This window comes from Ambystoma mexicanum, chromosome 11 (assembly GCF_040938575.1).
Source record: "Ambystoma mexicanum isolate Mex_15411 chromosome 11, UKY_AmexF1_1, whole genome shotgun sequence".
NCBI classification, from domain to species: Eukaryota; Metazoa; Chordata; class Amphibia; order Caudata; family Ambystomatidae; genus Ambystoma; species Ambystoma mexicanum.
In genome coordinates, this window is record NC_090934.1 from 875,652,663 (window position 1) to 875,666,911 (window position 14,249).

The following is a 14,249-nucleotide window of genomic DNA, read 5'->3' on the forward strand; positions in this document are numbered from 1 at the left end:
CAGAACCAGGAGGAACTGGAGTCTGAGTGTTGTTTTGCATGTGGGAGTTTGTGCAGGAAGCCACGTGTGTTATAACCGTATGGGTAAGATTCAGTGCCTCTGGTGTGTGTTAGTGTTTTGTGTGCGATTGTGGTCGGTTTGGTTGAGTGCACTGGTTAGACAGTGTACATAAAGGATCCAGAGCCATGGGTGGCCGTAGCTGTAAGATTATCCTGTGTCTTGGTGTGTAGTTGCGTTGTTGATGGTTTTATAGACTATGAACATGGAACATGTTTATGGAACATAAAATTGATTCTTGGTTTGTTTATGAGTAGTGTGGCTAGCCCAATGCAAGGTATGGCATCAGTTATGTTGGAGAAGCAGGATGGGGAGAATAGGTTAGTAAGTCGGATGGTTTTTTGGAGCCTCTGGCACGGCTCTTTGCCGCTTGATGGTATCCATCCCTGTTCTTGGTTGTGGTTCTTTGGCCCATCTTGTCTCCACTCTAGTGGTTTGTCTGTGGTGTTATTGTTGTCATTGTCTGTTGAATAGCCAGGTTTTGAGCTGTTTCCTGAAGGTGGTATTGTCTTCTGTGGTTTAATTTCTTTGGGTGTGGTGTTCCAGATGTTGACAATTAAACATGAGAACGCTTTTATGGCGAATTTTCTTTTTTCGTAGTGTTTTGTCTCTATTTGTAGGTCTTTGCTGGATCTTCGTTCTCTTCTTGGGGCGATACTGGCTAATCTTGTCTTGGAGGAATTCATCCCCTTGTCTGTTCAAGGCTTTGTGGCTGATACGGAGTGCTTTTAATTTGATGTGCTTTTTTACTGGTAACCACTGTAGGCTTTTCAGTGCTGCAGTGATGTGATCTCTTCTGTTTAGTATTAATAGGATCCTGGCTGCAGTATTTTGAACCCTTTTGAGTTTCTTGGTGAGTCTTTCTGGCATTCCTAGGTAAAGGCTGTTTGCGTAATCAAGTCTTGTGAGGGTTCTGTGAGGGAAGGAAAGGTAGGGGAGTAGTCCTCTGAGCAGTCACTGCTACAACAAAGTCATTTGGCTGTGATATGCGCATGTTGAGAATCTGCTTGCAGTTAATTTTCTGTTCTACTTTACCATGGTAATGCATTCAGCACCAGCTTGCCAATGCTGAGACGACGACAGGTGCCTATCTGCCAGGCCATGGTAAAATAACCCGGGTTACAATTAGTAAACCTAAAAAGAATTGTGTTTCTTTAAAAAAAAAAAGGAAAGTATGTCTTGTGTGTAAGCATCTGCACTGGGAAAATGACAACCTGGGTAAATTCCTGGTTTCCAAGTCTGGGGCAGTATTCAAATTATGAAGAACTATGTTTGCCGGCAAGTAACCCTCACTTCCTGTTTTGTCATTCCATGCAAATTGACTTGCTGCACTTGGCCCCGCAAATCCTACAACCGCCCCAGCCCTGAAGAGCACATCAGTCCTGGAGCTTGATGCGTGCACCTGCATTCCCCTGCCATCTAAATGCCCATTATGCCAGGGCACTATGCAAGTATTTTAGAGGTCGGCATAAACACCAAAGAGTGTTGATGTAGTTATAAGGCTTGTCATAGAAAAAGTGCATTTGATGATAGCGTGTAGGACTTTAAATAATATTGCGTAGAAGTATTAAGATCAGTATACCTGCTGACCCTCCCGATTTATGTGGGAGACTCCAGATTTTTCATTCAAAAAGGTTATTTTCTAAAAAAAAATAATAACCCCAATGCACTCCAATGGGAAAATTGACTTCTCCCTCTTTTCGAGACAAAATCTCCCACCTGGGGGCTCCAAATGTTGGCATGTATGGCTCAGCTATCAATAAAGTGCCAAGTTTATAAACGATGGGAAAATATGACACATAAGCACATTAAAGTTTTTGGTAAATTGCCCTAAATTAGATGGTGACAAGCGGTGATAATGTGCCTTAAAATTATAATTTCTGCTGTAAAAAATCTTGAAAAGTGGGGAGATGAAGGCAACGTAGCGCATGCGGGTGCTAGCTTTAGGAAAGAATGTTCGCAGTCTTTAACAATAACAAGTGGTAAACAGCAATTTAAAAAAATAAAAAAAGAGGAAAGGCTGGATTTTAACCACATGCTTCCCCCGCCCCCTGCTTTCCCCCCGCACACGCACGCCTGGGACACGTGACGCGGAAGAGATAAACACACGCCAGGGGGAGCTCTCCAGCCGTCATGGAAGTGGGTGTAAAGAGGTTGGCGCGTGCCCTCGCTATAGGCGGTGCCACGCGAGGGGCTCTGCCATTGGAAGACGGTCGCGTGGCACAGAATAGGCCCGCCTGTGATTGGCCGGCGGCGCGTGGCTGGCTGTGGGTGGGCTACAACAGGTGGAATTATTTAAACGGGCCGTGGTTACTTTTGTTCATTCCTCGCGTTAGAATTTGGGTCCCGGATATCCCTGGCTGAAACCATGCAGCATTCCTCGCCGCTTCGCTGCAGCCGCCCCGGCCTACCCGGCGCCCCCGCCTGTTCCAGGCGCAATGAGCGAGAGCGGCAACGCGTGCGGCAGGTGAACCTGGGCTTCCAGGCGCTGCGGCAGCACGTGCCGCCGCGGGGCGAAGAGGGCGCTCCCCGCCGACTTAGCAAAGTGCAGACCCTGCGCGCCGCCCTAAACTACATTCGGGGCCTCCAGGAGCTACTGCGGGGGGCCGAGGACAGTTTCGGGTCCGAGATGGAGGAGGGCGAGAGCAGTTCTGAATCCGGGCGAGAAGAGCGGGAGGCGGAGGAGCCCCAGGGCACCTTCAGGGACTGGTTTTACAACTACTGAGGGAATAGGTAAGCGCGCCCTTGGGTGGATGCCCACTTTCCCGTCCACTGCTCTGTGCACGCATTCTCTGTCTTCTAGGAACCCTCTCTTCGGGTGTGCAGCGAATCGCCGGAGGTCCCTAACATCGCCTCCTACAAACTCGCAGGTTAGGGCAGTGTGCCGTCTAGCACCACGCCGCCGGTCCACGCGTGCCTAATAACTCCTCACGTGTGTGCAATGCATTCTCTCTAGAAACGGAACATATGTGCATGCGTGTGCGCGACCCGATCCCCTTCTCATTGCAGCGTCGTCACCCCATTAAACACCCCCTCCCGCCCCCACTCACACTGACATACATACTTAGTGCAAGCAGTGTAGAATTACTGCCCCAGGCGAGATAGTTTAGTGCGCATGCACATAGCTCTCAACTCACGCTTTTGGCGGCTGTCACCCGCCCAGAAAGCATCTCTCTCACCCGCCAAGATCCCTTTCATGTAAATTAATGGGCTTTCACCCGCCAAAAGCAAAATCGGTGTGTTCACCCGCAGTGGGGTGACAAAACGTTAAGAGCTATGCATGCATTTAATATGCCTCTATGTTCATAGAACCTGCTTGTACATTGTAAGCGGGCCTCCGTCCCATAAGAATATTTCACCACTTCCTTCGCCCGCCCAACCGACCATCACGGCCATCATATCACAGGCTCGGGCTGCAGAGTTCACATTTGCATTGCAAATGACCCCACCAGAAGTGCGCCGCCCTGCCTTCGAATCCGGGGCGCTGGGTGGCAAACCTTCACGAGAAATCGATCAGGTCATTTGCATTGCAAATGAAGCCGCTCGGCTCGCAAACAGCCAAGTGCAGAAGTGGTCACACATTGGCTATGAACGTTTTGCATTGTCCTTCTGGGATGGGCCGCACGTGTATAACTCTGAAGCCCCCTCAGTGCTGCAAAATACTGTTGATGATTTGCCTGCGTGGCGTGCCTTGCAATATCTTAACCGTATGCGTGTTTACTTTTACAGCCGCAGTGGGAACAACCAGACTCCCGCAGACCCACAATTCATCAAATGTCAGGCTCTCGTGAAGATAGGAGGACAGTGCAGAAGAACAGTACATCATGCTACGGGCCACCTACACGTACCCAAAAGTCTAGAAGAACAGAGTACCGCTCACACGTTCTCTCATCCACACACAGGTGGCACTGCCGTCGGTGCCAACCTGGAATGTACACGACCTTTCCAAGCATCCCATGGCATGCTATGTGTGACAATGCTCCGAGACGCCTGCGGTCCAAGAAATGCCTGCATATTGCCTCCTTTACATGCTGTGACCCATTGGAGTAACTTTGCTGAAAATGTTGGGGGGGGACATCACATCTAAAGGAAAGTTGCCCCAGCCAAATGAATGGGGGCAAAATGGTGTGCCCCGAAAGTTGGGGGGGACAAACACTCTTGCCCCCCCTAAAATTAAACCCATGCTGTGACCTACTGCATGTGACACTGCTACCAGTTGCCCGACCACTGGAAAACAAAGAATACCGAAGCCTTCATGCAACCTGTTATGTTGGCAGTACTGTCGCATGCCTCTTCCTCGTCTTGTGAGTTGCTGTAGTTGGCGCTTCTGCCTGGTGGCCTAGACTGCGTTCTTTGTGATTGCAAGCAGAGTTGGACGGGGTACCAAAAGTAGCCTGGACCGGAAATGTGTTTAGGTGACGCCATTTTACACCATATAAGCTAACCCAATCACTCCACTTGAGGCAGCAATGACTAGCTGGAGTTGGAGAAACCCTCTCAGGGATCACCGGTTTCTCTGAACAAGTGTCACTGTGGACAGTGTATTCTGCTTGACTAGATTTGGACCCTTGGTTAATCACGACCTGTGGGACTGAATTGGCTAACAATAACCATCACTACAGTTCTCAAGAGCAGATGCTTGAAGTTTTTTAAAACGTGATACACTGTATTGCCATTTTATTTAAATGACTCTAACGGTCAAAGAAGAGGCAGGGCCTACAGCTTCTGCCAGAAGTGTTGTGCAGACTGCTACTGTTTCGTTTGTTTGCTATAATTAGACCAGCTGACATGTTGTAATTACCTCTAGGGAAGGAGAAATACAGAAAAGGTGCATGAAGGCTGTAGATTTTGGGAGGAGGGTGGGGGTGGCATGTAAAGGGGTATGTTGAATGAAAAATATGTCTCAAGCCACTAAGTGCACTGGCTATTCAGTTGCTTGTCCAGCTGAATTTATTTGAAAGTTAAGGTTCCTGTCAAAAACGAGGGGTGCCTTAATGAAGGAAGTTAGTGGGACTCTGGGCAGACAAAGAGGATGTTATTACTGTACTGGTTTATTGCACTACTCCAAGGTTGCTCTTGTTGCCACATAAAGGACACATTATTGCTATGATGTGGTGCTGCCCCTTTCTCGCATGAGCAAAGCATGCTATAACAATTGTCCCAAGTCCTCCTGAGCGATGTTTTACAGATACACAACAATAGGGAAGCATGATAGACTTGTGGGCCCTAATTGCGAAGAGTTCAAATGGTATGTGCTTGTATAGCTTTGAGCACGGGTGACATCTCCAACACTCGGATTCCTGATGGTGCATTTAAATTCCCTGAAACATTGATCTTCTCAAAGGTACAAGCTCAGTCTAAGGCTTACTATGTACTGTGCAGTAATAGTGTGACCCATACATTGCACAACGCCAGTATCCGTATTTACGCCATAACCTAGTCCAGCAGCCCAGACCCCATCTTTCCTATGCATGCTCTGCCAGAAAGGGGGATCAAAGTAAAGATTTGATGAGCACGAACTAAAAGCAGCTCCATCGCCCAGTAAGCAGGACCTATCTCTGTGGAGTTGGTACATACTGAACCAGATATAACTCTTGACATTAGATTCATAGTGTCTGTTATATATGATCCATGATGCTTTACATGTCTTCTAAATGTCTCCTCAGGCTCCTTTATGCACATTTCAAAATGGATACAGTTAATATCATACATGTGTTCAAATGGCACCGATTGGCTTGGGAGTCAAAAGTATCTCCTGGTAGCGGCTCTACTAGGCTATATCCAGCAGCTAAATGGCTCCCAGCAATTTCAAACCTTGCAGAAACGCCTGAACCCTCACATGCTTACCCTACAGCAAACTCCATTCTCTAGACGCTCTGAAGGTGTACACACATATATATGTGATTTACGAGTACCTTTGGAAAGCATGTACACCATATATATCTGAACAAAACTGGGCATTTTGCTAAGCTTGCCTTAAAAGGGCAGGGTGCGCCACCCCTCACACAAGTTCTTGGAAGATCACTGCCAATATATTCTTTGGAGAAAAACTGTTCCAACAAATCTCACAGGGGTGATCAGATTTGACAAATTATTGGTCTCGCCATTTTCACTGAATGGTAATAATATTTTTGATATAGAACAATCGGATCACAGACTATTTGGATGCATCAAGCTAGCAGAACCATAGAGAAAGAGGATGAATGTATGCAGCGAGAAGATTCTCATTGTCCAAAAGGGAAGGCATCATTGACTGGGTCACCAGTTGGATAGACCATGTGCCTTATTTACAAAACCTTTTTCTCTGCACAAAGTGACTGTGCACTGAAAAAGTGCACTTTGCGTGGCGCAAAAAGTCTGAATGCTAGTCACAGAATGTACATTATGCCCTAGCTAAGGATATTGTGCTCCACACCGCTAGTGCAAGGGTAGGGCCAATGCAAGGACTGGGGGGTGGAATATGCATCAAGCTCTATACAATTGTGGAAAATGGGAGTGACGGGAGCGACATGAGCGTGGGTGGGGATGCACTGGGCAAACTCCCAAACAAGCCCATCAAAGTGCAAAACAAACCTAATTTACACAAAACATATAGCGCTGTCTCGCAGAAGCCAAAGTCCTTCAAACTTACTGCCAACTGGAGAAGGTGCAAAGTATTAAGCGCCACTCCAACACAGGCATTGGTCGCACTTACGCGTGAACTAAACACTATGAGGAGAAGGCCCAGGATATTCCACACCCTCACCACCATTTTTGGGATGCCAGATGAGGTGGTCTATGCCACATAACGATTTCTACCATTTTTTTCCTTCTGCTCACTAACATAATAGTCACAAAAGGCCTATATCCTGAGTTATGGACCAAGGACACATGCAAGCGCCTTCACCGAGTGTATACGACGGTACAGCTCTTGCTGACATACCAGCGGTATAATATAAATCAATGCCTCTGTCCATTATGGAGACCAATTATCTTTTGGGGAGTGCTCTGTCCACTCTCTTAAGATATTTCCATCGGGGCTTGTAGTGTTTAGCCTTGTACACTGTAAACGGATTTTCAGCAAGTTCAGAATCATCGTTTTCAGCCCGTGCAGGTTCATTATTCTGCTTGGCTCACCAGGGATTTGGAGATTTATACATTACCATATTATGGGTCTGTGAACCCTGCGTTAATCTGTGTGCCTGATGGCCATGGTTCTGATTCCTACTGAGTGCCTTTTCATAATCGCTTCATGACTTTTAAGTGGATGTCTAGAATTGCTGATCTCAGTTTGTTCTCTTCTGTATGGCTAAATGTGGAGGGGATTCGTAAGTAGCTCATGTTCGTTCTGCACCTTGCCCTCTGCGTATTTGCCTGGCTGGGATGTGTAGTTTCTGTGGGATTGTGTTCGAGCATTGGCTGAATTGTACCTGTTCTGGCTTCAAGTGGTATTTCCAGCCCGAGCATAGTAAGAGCAAGGTGCAGCAGCAGATACGTGTCTGCGCCTGCCGGATTCACTGGACATGCTCTGTGCTAACAAAGACCAGAGTCTTATGTGGATAAAGGAACTGTACAGATTGCTCACCGGTTTCAATTTCAAAAGGGTGAACCCTGTTATGGTGACTCATGCACCCACCCACAAAAGGATTGCTCTGCAATACGCCACTCCTCCCCCTCCCCATCCCAATTGCACAGTGAAGTTAAGTGTGGCGGTGCTGCTCCATCAGGCAGTATCATGTGCTTGGCTTACAGTCTTGGTGTGAGCTTGAGTGTTTGCGTGGAATTCCCCCTTCTCGAATGTTCGTCATCTCTGTGTTCTCACCGGTTTGAATTTGGCCTGAGGCCAGATCATTCAGGCAGATAATATTTATGTGTTCTAGCCTGGCCACCCTGATCAGGCTTTGAGGACATTTCCAGATGAGTAGGAGGAGTGGGAGTGGCAATCAGTATCTGTAGCTCAGTGGGCTGAGCGCCGGCTCCATGCACGCATAACATTAACATTGCAGGTTTGCATGCTTGCCTGGCCCGCTGAGCTGTTCATCCTGGTGAGGCTGATCCAACTGACAACGTGAACATTCATTAAGTGCTATTATATCCCGCTGCTCCTGCCTTGTTCATGTGTTTGAGTCTCTGCAACGCTTGTGTCAAGAATTGAGATTCTCACAGTGCTATTTGCAACTTAAAACAAATGCATATTTTTGTAGGAACACTTTAAGCAACCAATGTCCTATTATATAGCAACCCTGTTGCACCCATTCCAGTAACTTATTTTTTGCAATTGGCGCAAGACAAACAAGGAAGTGCACGCTTATTAGTCTAACTCAGGTATGCTTTTTGACACTCTTCTACAAGTGGAATCACTGTTTCTCTATTGTTCCCGCAGGGAGCTGGCTGGCTTGGGGGCCATGTTGGATCCCCACTATAGCTCCATGGACACTGCATGCAAATGGCTCCTTCTGTTTCGTTTATGTCTGGATATCAGGAATGGTGATTGTTTAGTTAAGGGTTTATTGTAGGGATTCCTCAGCTAATGCCTATAGGCTGTACAAACCTTTGGGGTTGTTTTCCCATCGCTTTTCCACATCTATATGGATGTGTTCTCCCTGCCTGACAGTGCACTTGTTCATGTTTCTGTATATATGCAGCTTTTGATAAGAAGATTTAACTATTTTATGCAACATAGATTTTTATAAATAAAGGATTTTTTTGTATTTACGAGTGTGTTTTGTGTCTGGTTTTATGCTGTCTTTTTCATCTGGGAGAGGGAGGAGGATGCTGTGAGCCTCCCTGTGCAATACTGATTCCCACCGGAAACCCCCTTCTATTAAATGTCAAACAGTTCCCTCAACTCTGAGGTGGATTACACTGATGGTTGAGGGAGGGACGTAGGTAACACAACGTGCTGCAGGGCAGTGGTGGGGAGTGAATGTTACTCTTGATTTGAAACAAGAAACTTGAACCCACGTGGTGAGTATTGAGTATCACCCATGCCCCTACTCCAAAAAAATAAAAACAGTCAATTTTGCAGCTCGATAATTGGGTGAAATTACATTTTACTAAAAGGCCATAGAAGTTACACACATTTCTGTAAGGGAACACATGACATTTTGCATTTAAAGGCCGAACCCTATTGCCCCATGTTTTGGCCCTATGTCTCTTATTGCCCACAGTTGTTCTCCATGTTACACTCTGCCCAATGTCACAGTCATTTCCACAGTTCTGCCTCATGTGAAGAGAACTGCCACAGTTATGCCTTAGACTAGAGTTGCACCCACTGCCCCATGTCTCTTAAACCAGCGATGCACCATTTTTCTCAAATCCAACCCGAATGTCACGCTCCCAATTCCTTGATCTGCTCCATGTTCCTCTCATTGCAGCAAAACGTCGCTCGTCCCCCACACCCACCTATCTTCACACAAAAACGCATTGCACGCTCACACATGTGGGTGCACAAACAAGCACGATTTAAACAATATTTGATTTACTTGTGTATTTAGGTGCGAGTTTTTACTCTGCAACACAGTACCTCTTAGCTCCTCACTATGGTTCAAGTGCAGGCTCTTGATACGGGCAGAGGATGTCCGACCTCCAATCTACATTCTTAAGAGGGCATCAAGACCATCTTTAAGGAACGATATGCACTCTTGTGCGCATGCTGGCCTTCAAATCAGATGTCCCGTGCCTTCATAAGGGCTCACTGCTTACCAGTGCCATTACCCTGTTTTCGCAAATGATATGATGTCTTCCTCTTCAAATTTGTGAGGGGCTGCTGTGATTCGACCCAGTGAGGTGCTGCCTCAGCCTGCCAAGCGCCACCTGTCACATACTGTCAGTTGGAGCACCCTGCCTTTTAGTCGTCCTTTACGTATACAGCCTTAGAATGCAATGTGAGAGGAGGAGGGCAGGCACGTCGCACACAGTGCCGCAAAACAGTAAGAGAGCATTGGATTTTTGGGGCCAAGTGGTTGGGGGGGCTGGCTGGAGGTGGTAGGGGAAGGTGGGGAAACCTGGGAGCGAGGGTGAGGTATGTACACATGTTTGAGTCAGGGTGAGCAGAGACTGAGGTTGGGCTGGGGCAAAGGTGTTGGGCAAATAAGTTAGGCTGTTGGACCCTCTCTGCCCCCCTAATGGTGGCCAAATCCATCTGTTTTTTTTAGCTGTCTTTTTTTTGGAGCAGCCACCCTAAAGACATAGAATATTCTTTCTTGAGGCTTTCTAGGTAAGCAAGATAAACATGCAGGAGCAGAGTTATTGCTTAGATGGTGGGACTTTCCTCCAATGCGTCCACGGGAAAATGCATGGACGCATGGTCTGTAACGGTCTGGGACCAATATAAATAAATGTAATACCATCTTAAGCAACAATTTAGCAGTTAACCCTGATCTTTCAGCAACATGATTGGGAATTGAAAATATGCTGGCTAGAATGGGCACACTGGCCCAAATGTTGACCTTAAGGACTAGGAGGACAGCAGGAAACAGAACTCTCTTTGATCCAGCTATAGCATAGCGTAAAAATCTCTTTAATCAGGAAGTTCATAAAATAAGTAGAAATATAGTACTACTGCCTGCAGACAAATAAAGGATCAAGGCTGCCAGAAGAGTAAATTATAAGGGTTGGCTCTGGAACCACAAATTTAATCGATGCTCGATGAATTGGCGCTTTATAGTAAGACTTTTTAGGACCAAAGACACCAAGAAGTTCTGGTTCCTGCTGCGTACGTACCATTAGAAGTTTGCAAACAAAACAAGCTGACTGAAATATTGGAGGCCACATGGGCTGCCCATATTTCAAACATGTTCTGGGGGGTTTGTGATGTGAAACGCCACTCTGCTCATGGTTGAACCATGATAGACATAATGGTCTGGCATCATATATTCGAGGCCAATATTGAGTCAATGATTATGAAATCAAATGAATCTAGAGCCATTGCATCGGATGTACTCAGTAACAAAGTCCTTAAGAATGATTCCACAAATTGAGCCAGACTATTGAGGAAATTATTCTTACATGTATGCAAGACTGGTGCCTGCCCGTCCACGTGGCTGGAGTCTTTTCTTATCCCGAAGAAAGGATTGCAGAGGGATCCTGGGAATTACAGACTCTTGCCATGTTGGGCTGCAGTGCTAAATTCTTCTCGCAACTTTTTTTGCAGTTGCTTACAGTTTGGCCTTATACTCATCACATCCTAGATATCACACAGACAGGTTTCAGAAAGGCCCACTCTACTTCGCATCCAATATTGATAATAAACACACTCTTCGCAAGCCAGATGCTAAACACTACATTTGCTATGGTGGCTATAGTTTTGTAGTCTACACTGTTGATAGAAGACGCTTATGGTCCAAATTGAGTGATTGGGGTTTAGATACATTCATCCTCTGTTTTATCGAGATGCTATATGGCAATACCGTCGTAAGGGTCAGGATGGTACAGGATGGTACCCTTACGGAAGCCTTCCCAACGAACTTGGGTTTGAAACAGGGATGTGTTCTCGCCACAACACTGTATAATCTATATGTGTCCGATTTAGTTCAAGCCCTGCGAAACACACACAACTTCCCTCCTAGATATGGTGACATGCCACTCCATTGCATAATATACGCTGATGATACAGTCTTGTTTGATCAGACCCGTCTGGGTCTCCAACGTTCCCTCGATACTTTTTTGGGAGATGCCAAACGGCTTTCAAGTAAACATCTCCGAAACTAAGGTAATGGCCGTAGGAAGGAGGGCAAAACAGGGAAGAAGGTTTACTTGAAGACTGGATGACCAAAGTTTGGAGCAGGTGGAGGTGTATAAATACCTGGGTATGTACATTACATCTAATCTAAGGAGTCAATGCCATGCCATGCCAAGATGGTCGTCGATGATCGTTGCCTCAGCCTGGACCAAATGGCCATTGTTGAAAAACATTATTGATAGGCAAGGGGGAAGGTCTATTAAAAGCTAATATCATGGCCTACAGGGTAACAGTGGTTCTGAGCATATTGTATGCATTGGAAACAATGCCTGAGGATGCAGTCACATGGCTCAAGAAATTTGAGGGTAAAATAATAAGATCATTGTTAGGTCTACCCACATCTGTCCCATTGGAAGCCTTCCAACTGAGTTGGGCTTAGTGTCTTTGGTATGCAGTGGGGGTTAGCTGTGTGTAAATTATGGGCTAATATTCTTTTCATGAATATGGCAAAAGAAAGCCTACTGAGTCTAACACTCCTACTTCGTCAGCGTATGAAGTCCAGTATAAGATTTAAGGAGATACAGGAATTGGTACAAAAGCATTGTGACAATATTGGTATGGCTAGACTGCCGGACATATTGGGTGAAGTATACGCATCTGAGTTTTATAGAAGATCTAAGGACCATGATCGTATACAGTCAATTGATTACCTAGCAAGTGAAAACAAATATGCACTTTATTCCACTCAGGGAATGACTATAAAAAGTCCTTTCAATTATTTCCTAAAACTCCATATGCCATCTTTGATTCGCTTTATCATGTATTTACGCTTTGAAATATTGTGTGTATGAAAATACAATGGCATGGCATGGCCTTCTGAGGGACAAACGTCTCTGTCGGTTCTGCCATGATACAGTGGAATCATCTAGAGATCTGTTGACCCAGTGTAGGATTTTCATGAATCAATATGAGAAGAGTTACCATGACTTCACCTCATACTTGATGGACCAATTTTGGAGCACTTTGTATGGTGCAAAATCATTGGTTATGACTGCTGCCGTTTTCCATGGTTGAATGGTTGTTAAAAACAGGTTGCACAGGATTGAAGGGGATTCCACGCCTAAGTGGAAGTAACATGGAGAAATTGCAAGTACCTATTGGCCCAAAGAGCAACATAAGAAATCGCTAGGTAGATGATGGTGGCCCCTCTATAGCAATGATACAGGGATTCCACTGTTCTTGATTGAAAGTCTTATGAAAAATATGTATGTGTCAAAATTTAATTGTGGCAGGGGTCCATGTAAAAGTTGTTTAGACGTATTTTAATATCATGGTGTTTTTACGATTTTCATACGTTGTGTTATATTATGGATGTCTTTTATGACATTTATTATGAAATACTTTTATGAAATCTGTTTATGAATTATTTGTATTGTGAAATAGGAATCTTGTTTTATTTGTAGTTTAAAGGTCAAATCTGACCAAGATATTTAATACAAAAATTTAAAGTCCAAGCAAAAGAAGAGGTTACTCTCCCAGGAGTGGTGCAACAATTTACAGTACCAATCAAAATAAATAGATGACAAACCTTTAAAAATCAGGAAGAGTTCATACATTTTAGTCATACACTCCAACAACAAGGATTGTCCCTATATCCAACACCATTAGTTGATTTAAAAAACGACACACTTTGAATATTGGTGGTTAACAGGGATACTCAAAGTGTTGCTTTGAGCACAGACACCTCTTTTGGAATGGCAGTAGATTTCCATTACTATTCGATTGATTTAGAAGATGAAATCCTAGGCCAAATTCTGGAATATTGCTACAACAAAGCAGACTGTATTCCTCCAGAAAAGATCAACTTCAGACAGGGGAGAGATTTCTTGTATTTTTCATACAATTATGAGATAGACAATGTTACCTCTGATATCTTGGAAAATGAGGTAGTATTTAGAGCTCATAATGATCTCGAATCCATGTAAACCCCTGTCCAGGTGAACACCATTAAAACAGACCTCTACACCTAACTGGAGGATACTTCTGAAATATCAAAACCATAGGTATTTCTGGGTTTCCGGCAGATGGTTTAGAAACAGATTAGTCTGCTCAATGCCTGTGAGACCGATGAACAGTGACAACAACTGAGATGGGTATTCCCGGATTTCCAGAGTATCTTTTCAGTTTACTCCTATGATAGCGTGCATAGAACGAACTAGTCATTCCACAACAATACCAATGGACATGAAATGGCTCCTGTGTTTGTAACACAATACCGGTTGCCTCTCGTGTCCATGGAATTACTCAGAGAGATCATCAGAAATCTGGAATCCTATGGCATAATTTGTCCTATCCAATGCACAATGGCGACTTTGTCTGACCTGAGGAAGTTGAATAAATGGATCCACATGTCAAGGTGGCTGCTTCTACATATTGATTATGGACTGGCTCATATCAATGGATCAAAAGTGTACTCAGCCCTTGATAAACGGTTACTGGCAATTACCCGCGAATAGTGCACATCAGTATA

At 45.1% G+C, this 14,249-nt stretch overlaps 1 long non-coding RNA gene across 1 annotated transcript; it reads left to right on the plus strand.

Moving 5' to 3' along the window:
• Positions 1-2,342: 2,342 nt before the first annotated feature.
• Positions 2,343-8,751, plus strand: LOC138503874 (uncharacterized). Its single transcript, XR_011279726.1, has 2 exons — positions 2,343-2,790; positions 3,787-8,751. It is a non-coding gene; the product is annotated as an uncharacterized lncRNA (long non-coding RNA).
• The last annotated feature ends 5,498 nt before the right edge of the window (positions 8,752-14,249 follow it).